Source organism: Ambystoma mexicanum, chromosome 10, assembly GCF_040938575.1.
Source record: "Ambystoma mexicanum isolate Mex_15411 chromosome 10, UKY_AmexF1_1, whole genome shotgun sequence".
In the NCBI taxonomy this organism is placed as follows: Eukaryota; Metazoa; Chordata; class Amphibia; order Caudata; family Ambystomatidae; genus Ambystoma; species Ambystoma mexicanum.
In genome coordinates this window covers 438,141,072-438,154,951 of record NC_090932.1, presented here as the reverse complement: position 1 = coordinate 438,154,951, position 13,880 = coordinate 438,141,072, and positions in this window count along the sequence as shown.

The window sequence follows — 13,880 nt, the reverse complement described above, 5'->3', positions numbered from 1 at the left end:
CCTCATGAGACAACCGGCTGAACCCCGGCAGAACTCATGATACAATACAAGCCACAAACAAGGCTACCTCGACTGGAGGACTACACCCGGGCCGAAGACACTGAGATCATGGAACGTGGGGCTGTGAAGAGGAGAAAAGCCAAAGAATGGACTGATCAGAAGAGCAAAGCCGAAGTGCCTCAGATCCCGATAGGCAAGATCGTACTAGTCAGACAGACACAGCAACAGGAAATAGACTCCAGGTACAGACCCAAAACCCTAGTTGTCACTGACGTGAAAGGGCCCATGTTTAAGGCCTCGGGAGACTATGGGGAGATAACAAGAAACATGTTGTTCTTCCGCCAGCTGTTCCAAGAATATTCTGAAGACAAAATTCCTGCGGCGGAAGAGGAAGCCGATGAAGAGGAACCCCAGGAAGAGCCACCTGAAGACCCTCCACCAAAGGCACCTGATGGAGATGCTGCGGACCCACGCGGCCACTCGCATCGAACCATATGAAAACCCCCCGTCTCATCGAACAGATGTAGGCCACGGACTTCCATCATAAGTAAGGGGGATGGGTGGTACGGGTAATGGAGCGCTGTTGCTTTAAGGGAAAGTGAATCTAGGAACTGGGGGAAGGGGAGGGGCGGGAAGAGGAAGGGAGGCACGGGGAAAGTGTGGAGATAATAAAGAGGATAGACGTGACACTCGAGTCGGTGTGTGTCATTGTATGAGTGGGCCCAGTTCAGATGCAACACCATTGTAGCATGCTCTGGAATGTCACTGCTCTACAGAAAATTCACATTAAATCAGCACGTTGGAACCACAGACCCCGCCCACACAACCCACATGTGATCTAGCGAGATATATCTCCTCTGTATGCTCGCCACTGCTTACAAGCCCCGTGCAGTGTGACAGTGGCTGCCCCGCTCCAATCCCCGCCCCAACTGGCACCGGTTTCTGGAGCCAGGCTTCACTGCTGCCCTGGGTGCCTAAGTGCTGCTCTCACACAAGTCATCTTGCACCGCTGTCTCCCCATCAGCACCATAAATTCACAAACTGGCACGTCCTTTCTCACTATACTCCCCGAACAGCGCCTGGACTGACCTGACACAGGCAGACTGTAGGGAGGAATGTCACCCCAGGCAGCCCTCTCAGCCCTGCTCCCTCCCTCCAACAGCCCCTATGCATTAGGTGTTCACAGGCCAAGCCATCCAAACACGCACATTTAAAAATCCATCTGTCTAAAATGCACAAAAACTCAGCATGGGGCCCAATTCAACGAGGGATTGGCTGGTTCAAAGCAAAATGAAACCACCACAGCACACAGCACAATCACAGGAGGTGCAGTGCATAGCAGACTGTTGAGAACACATGCCCCTATCTACTAAAAACAGATGAGAAGTGTACTGCCCACATTACATATGAAATGGCACGTTTAGTTCTGCACCCCGTCTAGGGTGGTGCCATTAAACCAATCGCAGTTATCTCTCCCAAAATACCCCTCCCCTTATAAGCCAGAGCCTGTTTAATACGCTAGACAGAAAATCTGAAAACCTGCAGAGATACACTGATACTATGCAGTCGCCCAGCCCAAAAGATCACTGCTCCCTATCAACCACATACTCACACACAAACACATTGAGATATCTCAAAATACACGTCCACATAGTACACCAGCTAAAACATACCATTATCCCATTCTGGGGTGACCCCACATACCACAAAAATCCACTATTCTGAATCCCATGCTCCATACGGTCAGGAGAAAGACCTCATGTTTTATGGGAAAAGTAGCTATGCCATCAGTGGGACTACTTAGATGGCAATGGGCCACTGGGACTATTTACGAGCGAGACTGTGCTCCAGTGAGTGAGACTTATGCCTACTTGCCACCCTCCCATCCGGGAGATCATCATCCAGTTAGATTTTACTATTCATTCTGGGACTTTACGTTTTTCTTTTGCAGATAGCAGAATGCAACAAAAGAAAACAGAACTGGATGACCATCTCTAGAGTAAAATGAGGCAGGGTGGTATGTATAGCTGGGCCACTGCTCCTCAAAACTTTTCACGTCTTCAAATAAACATTTTGCTTGGGCAACTGCTCTAAATATGAACGCAGCTCCCAGCCAGTAGCCCCAAAATGGAGCTTTAATGAATCCATAAAGTAATGCAACCAATTACCCCACACATCCGCTATGCTGTTGGAACCATTCCCCATAGAAATTTCATCCAAGCCACCTCCATTCCCTCATAAATGCTCACGTCATCACCACTGCGTTATCGGCATCCCATAAACCAACTGAGGGCCTGATCCTCATGAATCTCACTGGATCCCAGGCCCTTCCTCCCAGTCAGTACCAGCACCCCCCAGTGCGCTGCCCTGCAGGCCCCTCCTATGGCACCACATTCCACATCAAAAGTCACCAGAACTCAGCATGAGGTTCTCCTCCTCAGCTCTCCTTAGAACTTCCCTCTCGGGTCCTCGCCAGCACTTGTCCACCCCTCTGTTCCTGGCTCCATCACCTTCCCTTGCACTTCCCCTCAATCACTTGCACAGCCAAATGCTACAATACCTAGTAGGACCACAACTGTATATTACTGTTTTCCATTGTTTTTATTTCCCCTGTTCCCTTCCCATTTAGCCTTCTGGCGCTTTGAAATACAATTCTGTTGCATATACTGCAAAAATCCAGTCTCTCAATGTTTTAATGTACCCCTCCCTCACACCACCAAAGAAAGATCAGTTCAATTGAGTCATCTCTCGTATGGACCACTAAATGTCCCCACACTAAAAATGTGGTTATTGCTCACTGGGACCCGAATAGAAAACTTTTCTGGGTGCCCCCAAAGGATCTCACTTTTGAATATTGCTACAGTGCATCAGCACCACCCGCCGTCCCCAATAAAGGCATTAACTATGTTTGCATGCAGTCAACACTAATGCAATAAACCCTACTTTGGGAATGATTCATGGAAAAGTGTGCATTGACCTTGCAAAGCCTACGCGTTGAGAACGACTCTGCACGAGCCTACGCGCAGAAGTTCATCTGCGTGTTCTGCATATTCATGGAATTGTTTGCGCAAAGTAACCGTATACACAAGTCACAGCCGGAACGCCCCCGAAACGTCCCCTCGCAATGCAGAAACAGACAGGAACAGCTACCTTTGTGTGCTCCTCAGGTGCGAATACATGCACCCTCAACAGTGCATTGGGTCCCCCGCAAGCGGGCCTGTATCCTGGGGGCCCTGCACAGGGTTCCCTGTAATTGTCACCGTCAACCCTACGACAGGCGTACGATTTTTCGTAACTCAGGTAATACTCCATTAATCAGCGTGGAAACCCCCGTAAACCATTTGTGCACCCCATTACACTGTGCACGTGCACCCGTGATTTAGTTCAGAGCACCGACTGTGTACATGCACCCCTAAATCCAACACCAGATCTTACCTCTGCACACTGAATCCTATGCGCAGGTATCTGTATGCCTGCCTTTGGGTGGCGCATAGTTTGTGGACTTTGCATGGCCATTTCCCCACCGATAGGTGCACGCTCTGATACATGTCGACATACCGTTCCACACTTTAGTGGACATATAATGGACTGCCTGCGGGCCGACCCTTGTAACACTAACATTTTCTCTTTTTCTTCCTCATTTTCTGACTTCCGCCCCCTACCCTGTCCAAGTCACGCCCACTCTCTTCATAGTGTCTAGCGCAAGGCACTCAGCCTCTCACAGTGACGTGCCCAGCCTGCGCAAAGTCCCAGAAAAGTACAAAAAAGTGCCAGGCAGTCAATTCCATGAATCCACAAACAGGATTTTGCACACATTTAGGCACTCGAAGTCCGGATTTTTCATGCAGATAATTCCATGAAATGGGCCCTTATATTTTTGTGCATGATATATACACACATGCATGCAATATCCAATTTCCAAAATAAATCCCCTTCGAAAATTGTAGCGATGAAAGAGCGGCAAGTTAGAAACAGCAGAGTGCAACATATTAAATATTGGCATTCCATGCAAAAAATAAGAGGGACAACTGCTTTGAGCGACTGAGCCTGTTAGATGTCACAGCTCGAGTTGCACAGTTGGAGGAAAGCGAGAAAAACCTGCTGCTTCTAAAGTTGTCAAAACATGGCAGAAGTTGTCACTGGGAACTGCTAAACCTCTTTCCCAAACGAACCTCCTAGGAACTGCGCAAAAAGTTACAGCCCTTCCTCCCACATCGCCCCCACGCCTCCAGCCATGAAAGTCCAGCAGGAAAAAACAGGGCCCACTAAAATGGCTTTGTGAGGGGTTTGTGCCACCCCCCCATAGAAAATTAGAATCCATTTTTACAAGTAAATCAATGCCCTTAACCTCAAACCATAGAAGCCAATCTGCAGAGAACAAACACTTGTCGCTCCTCTGTCCCCAAAAAGTTGTTATCCACACACAGCACCCCCTCCCCAGCTCTCTCTTTCCTTTTCCAGATGAAGCTGTATTTAGGGCTGCAGATGCGGCAGATATATGCCGGTCGCCATCTTCTTTTTTTCTTTCCCGTGAAATATTGACTTTTTTTCTTCTTAGATACAGTCATCCTCCACTCCTTCCACACGCAACGGCCACCTCCAGGAAGTGCAGCCATTGGTCTGACAGCAGAGGCACGGCAGCAGAAGGGGTATCGAGAGGGAGTGGACATTGTAACCCCCACCCCAACTCACGAGGGCTGCCTGTACCCCCATACCGCCGATTGGTCTTTATTTAGGAGGGGTAGTCCTCGCTTTGTGGATTTGAAGGAGGCTCAGAGCGGAGTGGATTTCCAAGAAGATTGAAAAATGTTTGAAACTCGACCGTTTCAAGTTGATATGCAATGCTGTATGACATGCCTTTACTCTCTGAACTCATCCTGCTGAATGCTGTTGCAAGGGACGTTGAGACATCCCACATCCATTCTCAATGTTCTTTTTAATCATCCATTTGTGGGCGCTTGGCTGGTTCCCGAATCCTACATGGATCTCGAGTTTTATATTTGCCAGCAGATAAAAACTTCTGTTTGTTTTTTAAAACATTATTTTTTTAATATAGGGGTCGCAAGGGAGACGGCAGTGTTCTCAGCTGCAACACAGTGGTCACACTTACGACCCCCAAATGATGTCTCTGAATGTTTGCTGCATTCTGTGGGTGACACACACACACTATTTTTGCTGCACTGCCGCAGTCTAGTGGGATTCATGTAATATTTGGTGCACTTCCGTACAAATGAGAAACCCACACTATTGCAGTATTCCAGATGGAAGGGAAGGGGTGCACTCAAACAACATTTTCTGCACTCATGAGTAGTAGTAGGCAAAAAAGACTCACATTCGCTCAGTGGAGAAATGTATCAATTCTGGGCAAGATTCCCCCATTGTAGCCAAATCTACGCCCACAATTTTGCTTTGGGCAGTTTTTCGTGAAATATCTGTTACATTACGTACCTCTGAAGCATTTCAGCCCTTTAAATGGCCAACCCTTTGAGCAAAATATCCCAAAAGTTAAATGTTGCCAAAAGTGGCACCTTGCCAAAAAATTTGCCCCAGAAGCAAAGAGAAATTGGAGGAGAATTTTGCTGATTTTGCATTGCCAGCAATTTTGTCTACACTTCTCTTGGGGTCAACTTATCAAAATGTTGACCGTGGACAAAATAATTCAGCAAATCATTTTCCACGAATGTTGCATGTTTTGCCCCAATTCATATTAACTAAAAACGTTTTCACTACGGCAAAAAAGAAGCAACAGATTTTTTACTATGTTTGATGCATAACAAATGAAGTATTCACCAAACACAATTCTTTTTTATCTCACGCAACAAACACAGAACAAAAAACGGAATCATTGTTGCCCTGCTGCAAACATTTTAGATTAATCAGTTTGGGCCAAATCTCATTTGCTTCATGTGCACCCTTTAGCTAAGTCATTTGCGCAATTTTTAACTCAGTTGCAAAAGTTAGATATTACACAGCCACGATAGTGGCTGTGTAGTTATGGTTAAATTGCTAATCCCATAGGAAGAGCACTTTTTGGGCGGCTTATAACTTTGCTCCCTCTGGACGAATCCTCACCAAACTTTGCAAAAAAGTATATGGCCCACTCTGAATTTGCAAAGTTTGGTGAGGTTGGGGCCAGGGGGGGAAAAGTTTTAGGGTGGGTCCCAAAATGTTTTTTTTTCCCGTAGACTGAATGGGGGAAAAACTTTGCGCATGCCTACAGCCGAAACTGCTGGACAGATTTTCAACAAATTTGCGGCAGGAGCAGCGGCTTCGTCCTGAAATCCCTCCAGTAGTTTTTTTTTTTAAAACAATCAAAAAATAGGTGTCAAAAAATTAGTAATATCTATGCCCGCTCCGCAGAGACACTTCCTCGTTCGCTACGCAGGCAGGACAGCGATTGGCTAATTGGCTTGCGTCATGTCCGCAGACACTCAACGTGTCCGCCGATTGGCTGGAGTGAGGCGTGATGTGTGTCAGATTGTTCCGATGCGCACGCCATCTTGGATCCGCCGACAGCGCGGTGGCGAACAGAGGCGAAATGCAGTTTTGGGGAGTGTTTTGGTGTGCAAGAGTGCTTGGGGAGGTTTGGGGAGTAAGAGATGGGTGAAATACTTTGTTTAGGTGGCAGGTGCTACTGATGTATTCGCCATGCCCGCGCTGTACGGGATATTCGTAATCAGTGAAAATGAGGGGTGTCCTAAGGATAGTATTCCCGTCCGTGCTGTGTGTAGGCAAGTTGAAACTGTTCTAAGGACACGTGCGGTGTCAGCGGACATTAAAATTGACCATATGCTGCAGTTAAAATGCACCCAAGACCAAAGTTATAAGTACTGGAGTTATAAGCTACCATGGGTGTGATATCCTGTGGTGGTTGTGGGCAGGGCCTAGAGTCTGAAGGCCATGCACCCAGGACCGAAGTTATAAGTACTGGGGTTACTGGGGTTATAAGTCACCATGAGTGTGATATGCTGAGGTGGTTGCGGCCAGGGCCTAGAGTCTTGGGTGCATGGGCAAAGGCCATGCACCCAAGACTGAAGTTATATGCACTGAAGTTATAAGCCACCATGGGTGTGATATATTGCAGTTGTTGTGGGCAGGGCCTAGAGTCTTGGGTGCATGGGCAAAGGCCATGCAGCCAAGACTGAAGTTAAATGCACTGAAGTTATAAGCCAGCATGGGTGTGATATGCTGTGGTGGTTGTGGTTGTGATATGCTGCGGTGGTAGGGGCCCAGGCTTAGGGGGTAATTCATAGAATTCAGCGCACAAGTGGCGCACGCGGCTGGCGCACAGTGTGCGCGTGCGAATCCCTGCGCCAGCCGCGTGCGCTAAAATCCATTTCCGTGCACAGCGTATTCATGGATTCCAGCCACCAAAACCAGTCGTGGCGCACAGTGGCATGCGACCCTGCAGCAGCGCCAGTTACGCCCCCAAGAACGCTTCTCGTGCAGGGAAAAGCCATCAAAATCCCCAATCCAGCGCAAAGGGCTGTGATAACCCTGTACCAGCACGGCAAGCGGGCTACGTGTATCACTGGGGTGCATGGGAAGTTCCACACGCGATTGGCCCCGTGCGAGCAGGGTACGCGTATTTCAGGGGTGCGCGGGAAGTTCCACACGCGATTTCCGCAGGGTACGTGTATTTCAGGGGTGCGCGGGAAGTTCCACACGCGATTTCATCAGGGTACGTGTATTTCAGGGTGCGGGGGAAGTTTCACACGCGACATCAGCAGGGTACGTGTATTCCAGGGGTGCGCGGGAAGTTCCACACGCGATTTCCGCAGGGAACGTGTATTTCAGGGGTGCGCGGGAAGTTCCACACGCGATTTCAGCAGGGTACGTGTATTTCAGGGGTGCGCGGGAAGTTCCACATGCGATTTCAGCAGGGTACGTGTATTTCAGGGGTGTGCGGGAATTTCCACACGCGATTTCATCAGGGTACGTGTATTTCAGGGTGCGGGGGAAGTTTCACACGCAACATCAGCAGGGTACGTGTATTTCAGGGGTGCGCGGGAAGTTCCACACGCGATTTCAGCAGGGAACGTGTATTTCAGGGGTGCACGGGAAGTTCCACACGAGATTTCCGCAGGGTACGTGTATTTCAGGGGTGCGCGGGAAGTTCCACATGCGATTTCATCAGGGTACGTGTATTTCGGGGTGCGGGGGAAGTTTCACACGCGACATCAGCAGGGTACGTGTATTCCAGGGGTGCGCGGGAAGTTCCACACGTGATTTCAGCAGGGTACGTGTATTTCAGGGGTGCGCGGGAAGTTCCACACGCGATTTCAGCAGGGTACGTGTATTTCAGGGGTGCGCGGGCAGCACCACACGTGAATTGCACGTGTGGGTCCTCCCAGGTGTTCCCTCTACACCCTCCACGGACCCTGCAGGTGGCTCACACCACAGGGGCCTACCCTGCACATGTCCTGCAGGCACCCCATCCACCATGGCCATGCCCCCCAGCCAACCCACATGTCAACTTGCACTACTGCCCACCAACGCATGTCCCCCTGCACCCCCAGGCACCAGGGGCACCCTCCACCAGGCCCCCACCCATGTCTCCCACCACCCCCACCCCCCAGCACTGTGGGGCACCCTCCACCAGGCCCCCACCCATGTCTCCCACCACCCCCACCCCCCAGCACTGTGGGGCACCTGCCAGCAGGCCCCCACCCATGTCTCCCACCACCCCCACCCCCCAGCAGTGCAGGGTCACCCTCCACAAGGCCCCCACCCATGTCTCCCACCACCCCCACCCCCCAGCAGTGCAGGGTCACCCTCCACCAGGCCCCCACCCATGTCTCCCACCACCCCCACCCCCCAGCACTGTGGGGCACCTGCCAGCAGGCCCCCACCCATGTCCAACTCATGTTCCCCACCACCCCCACCTCCCAGCACTGTGGGGCACCTGCCAGCAGGCCCCCACCCATGTCTCCCACCACCCCAACCCCCCAGCACTGTGGGGCACCTGCCAGCAGGCCCCCACCCATGTCCAACTCATGTCTCCCACCACCCCCACCCTCCAGCACTGTGGGGCACCCACCACCAGGCCCCCAACCATGTCCCATCCATGCCCCCCTGCACCTGGGTCCCACCAATCCCCAATCATGTCCGTAATGGCCATCCTCCCCTACCAAAAGGCCCAACCAACTATCACATCCACCCACATATCAAAGGCAATGACATGTTACACACCCAATGTAAATAATGCAAATGAACACATGTCTGTCACACACAATGGCTGCAAGTGAATGTTAAGACACCCAACATGACATGCATGAAAGCAATGAGATGATACGACACATTGAAGGATGAAAATAAAAATGTATTTAAAATCAACTTGAATGGAAATGAAATGAGAAAAACCACAAAGCAAAAAAACCAAAAGAAGAAGAATGTCCATGAAAAAAATAGACAAATCCATTGAAGAACTATTTACAAGATAATCCCGGGTCCATGAGCCCAACCAAATGAAACCTAACTATGACAACTAACTAAAAACTGAACTACATACAAAAATGTAGCGCATTGTCCAATCGCAACCAAATAAAAAAAATAAATAAAGGAAACCTAACACTAACTATATAACTATATACAAAGGCGGCGGGCAAGTCCAGCGGCTCACTCCGTGGTGTTCCGGGCCAGGGCATCATCGAACTCCTGTTCGATGTCCCGGAGGCGGTCCTGTTCCATGGCCCTGAGGGTCCGCAGGGACGACGCCGTCTCCTCCTCCAACCCCCTGCGGATTGCCTCGAGGCACTCGGCCCGCCTCAGGGCCCTCCGCATGGAGTTCTCCGCCCTGACCATTGTGAGCCGCGCCTCTTCCGCCCGCCGCCGCTCCGCACCTATCTGCTGGCCCAACCGCTGCCACACGGAAGACACTTCCCGTCCTGGGTCCTCCTGCCCTCCGGCCGATGCCTGCCCCTCCGATGTTGATGGCCCCGAGCCATGATGCTTCCCACGTTGACTCCGCTGCTGCCTCCGACGCCACTGCCTCTGCCAGCACGACGGCATCCAGGCTGATGGAATCCACCGACGCCGTCGTGCACGTGCCCTGCCTGATGATGCCGGCACATCCTCCATCTGCTGGGGTACAGTTGCTGTGGTGTCCACCCCTGCTGGACCTCTGACTCCCGACTGTGGCAGGGATGGGATCCCCACCGAGCTGGCTGCATTGGTCAGGGCAGGTCCACAGGGGGCCCTGGTGGCATCTGGGCCGGAAGACGGCAAGGAGAACGACTGGCGTATAGTCTCCACAGAGGAGGAGAGGGCCGCCAGATTGGCCGACACATGCAGGAAACCCCCGAACATGGACGATCCCAATTGGGCCACGTCGGCACGGTGCTCTTCGTGATGACGTGCGTGCTCCTCCTGGGAAGCACGCACGGCATCACGAATCACAGCCGTGCGCATCGCGACCCCAATCAGGACCTTCTCTATACGGCCAGGGGTCCCCTCGTCCGCAGGTGGAGGGGAGTCAGATGACATGGACATCCCCTCTACCTGCGGACGGGCCTGGGACGGGGCATCCCTGCTGGTGCATGGTGGTGCACTCACAGGGTCAGGGACAGCGACATGCACAGGCCACTCCACAGTGACCTGTGCTGCCTCCTGCCCCTGCCCCTGGACTGCACCACTTGCACCAGCAGGGATGCCCCCACCAGGCCCCATGTGCGCCTCAGTGGCGGCCTCCTCCTCCTCTGTGGAAACCACCAACCTGGATGGCTCCTCACCGTCTTCCGCCGTAGCAGGCCCCTGTGGGGGCTCACCCACCCCTTCCGCTGCAACCGTGGGGGCATCCCCGCCGCCTTGCTCCACAGCGCCGTCTCCGCCCTCTTCTTCAGTAGCCGCTGCGTAGAGGGAGACATAGAACACAAGCATCAGGGTACTGTACAATGGTCCCCTAGACAGGAAGCAATAGCAGATGAGTGCCACTGTCAAAGTACACTTCCATCATGTCCCTCCACAACACATGTGTCAGTCCAGGCAAAACACACACAGTGACAGTCATGGTGCATGCCATGGACATTTCCATACATGTCCAATGGACTCTCGAAACATACAATGTAATGGAACTCACATGCATCATGGGTCATGCCTATCACATGCACACACTTCACCTCAGTCACATCCATCTGGCCCCGTACACCCCAATCACAGTGGATACAAGGATGACTAGGCTGCATCAGTGAATCTGTACATTGTCACAGACATGTGTCATGCATCCATGGCATTCACAAGTCACAGACACGCAGGTCAGGCACACAGACATGGATACCATATATGTACCTGGCATCAGCACCCATCCCTCACCCCCACCCATGTCCAGGAACAGAGACTGCCATGCTCTCATGTGTACAATCTGCATAGGGCTCCCCATGTCGCATTTAAACACATGCAACAACCGTGCGGTTCACACATTACTGGTCGCACATGCATTACCATGATGTCCCTGCACACATACATGCGTACATGGCCTATGTCACACATACAGGCAAGTATCAGACAACCAGCACACTGCAACATGCCCTGTCTCACACAGCAATGCTTGGCCACTTACCGCTCAACTCCAGACGGGTCTCCCTCTCAAGGACCTGGGCGTGGAGCGCTGGGTCTACGCGTTCCAGGACCCTCATCTGGATGGAACTCATGCGGCCCCGGCCCCCCTCCACGAGGCGCCGGGCCTTTATGAGGGTCCTGGACCTCAAGTCCTCCCAGCGCTTCTTGACCTTCTGGATGGTGCGGGTTGCCACCCCCTCCGCGTTGATGGCAACCACACAGTCGGCCCAGATCCTCTCCCGTCCTTCCTTGTTGGCGCGGGACGATCCGAACAGGGCATCATACTGCCCCAGGACTTGCTCCACCAGGACACCTGCTTCGGTGGCAGTGAAGCTGGTGCCCCTTTGCCCCTCTGGCCGGGGGTTGCCACTGGTGGCAGATGTGGATGTGCCCGACATGGCAACCCCAGGGGCAGGAGTGGGTGGGCAACTGGGTCCTGGGGCTGGGCTGTGGAGCGATGTTATCCGAGTCGGGAGTCTTCTGTTCCAGCAGGGGTGGACACAGCAACTGGACCCCTGCAGATGGCTGATGTGCAGGCACCAAATGGCAGGGCACGGTGGCAGCAGGCAGGCAGGCAGGCAGCAGCAGATGGCACGTGGGAGGCTGCTCGGGGCACAGGGGGGCAGTAATTCGGCCTTCTGGGCAGGAGCGTGGTCTTCCATGTGTTTTCGCGTGGCCAGCTTGATACGGAGTGATTTGGCACATGAAAATCCTGCACGTCAGCGTGAAAATCGAGGAAAGGCCCTTAGCGCGTAAGCGCGTCAGCACGCGTACGCGATTTCATTGGACCAAAGGCCCTTACAGCGTAAGCGCGTCTGTGACGTTTTGCGCACAGGCGTTGCCCTGGCAGGGCTTGGAGATCCCGCGTGCCTTTACACTGTTCTGTACGTGCTTTTCGTGCGGTGCGTGTGTTTTCCATCCGTTGGGGTTCACACGCTATTACTTCACAGCGGGTGTTGGCTACGCGTTCTTCTACACGCAAGGCAGACGGTGAGTGGTACCCCGCTCCCCCAGGCCCGATTGCGTGAAAAAGTTAACGCGAACCCCTGATATACACGTAGCCCGCTCCCCCAGGCCCGATCGCGTGAAAAAGTTCACGCGAACCCCTGAAATACACGTAGCCCGCTCCCCCAGGCCCGATCGCGTGAAAAACTTCACGCGAACCCCTGATATACACGTAGCCCGCTCCCCCAGGCCCGATCGCGTAAAAAACTTCACGCGAACCCCTGATATACACGTATCCCGCTCCCCCAGGCCCGATCGCGTGAAAAAGTTCACGCGAACCCCTGAAATACACGTAGCCCGCTCCCCCAGGCCCGATCGCGTGAAAAAGTTCCCGCGAACCCCTGATATACACGTAGCCCGCTCCCCCAGGCCCGATCGCGTGAAAAAGTTCACGCGAACCCCTGAAATACACGTAGCCCGCTCCCCCAGGCCCGATCGCGTGAAAAACTTCACGCGAACCCCTGATATACACGTAGCCCGCTCCCCCAGGCCCGATCGCGTGAAAAACTTCACGCGAACCCCTGATATACACGTAGCAAGCTCCCCCAGGCCCGATCGTGTGAAAAACTTCACGCGAACCCCTGATATACACGTAGCCCGCTCCCCCAGGCCCGATCGCGTGAAAAAGTTCACGCACACCCCTGAAATACACGTACCCCGCTCAATCGCGTGTGTTACTTCCCGCGCACCCCCGAAATACACGTACCCCGCTCAATCGCGTGTGTAACTTCCCGTGCACCCCCGATATACACGTGCCCCGCTCAATCGCGTGTGTAACTTCCCGCGCACCCCCGATATACATGTGCCCCGCTCGCACAGGCCCAATTGCTGTATGTTGCCACTTTTGTAATGCGCAGGGACGCTGCCGCCTGCCTTCGTGTGGCGGACGTGTTTCGGCTTGTGCGTGTCTTTGGCTGTGCGTGGCTTTGCCCTATTCGATTCCATGAATACGTGTGGTTCGAGTGCGTGTGGGCGTTCCGTCTGCTTCCCTGCAGTACATCCCCAGTTACGCCCTTATTTTCGCGCGTTGTTCCCCATTCCGCGCGTTACGCCCCGTGTTCCGCCCACTTTCTGGTGTATGCGCCGAGGTTGTGCGCTTTCACTGTGCGCGTCGCGCACTCCTTTCGGGATGTTGCAGTGACTTGTGCGCCATGCACAGGTTTGGCGCACATCCCGAGGTAAACACGTGCAGGGACTTCCATGAATCGCACACGTGCGCGTGCGCCTATTTTTTTGCGCTTGCGCCTGCTTGCGCCTGCTTGCGCAACGATTTTCGGCGCACGTTTGTTCCATGAATCGGCCCCTTAGAGTCTTGGGTG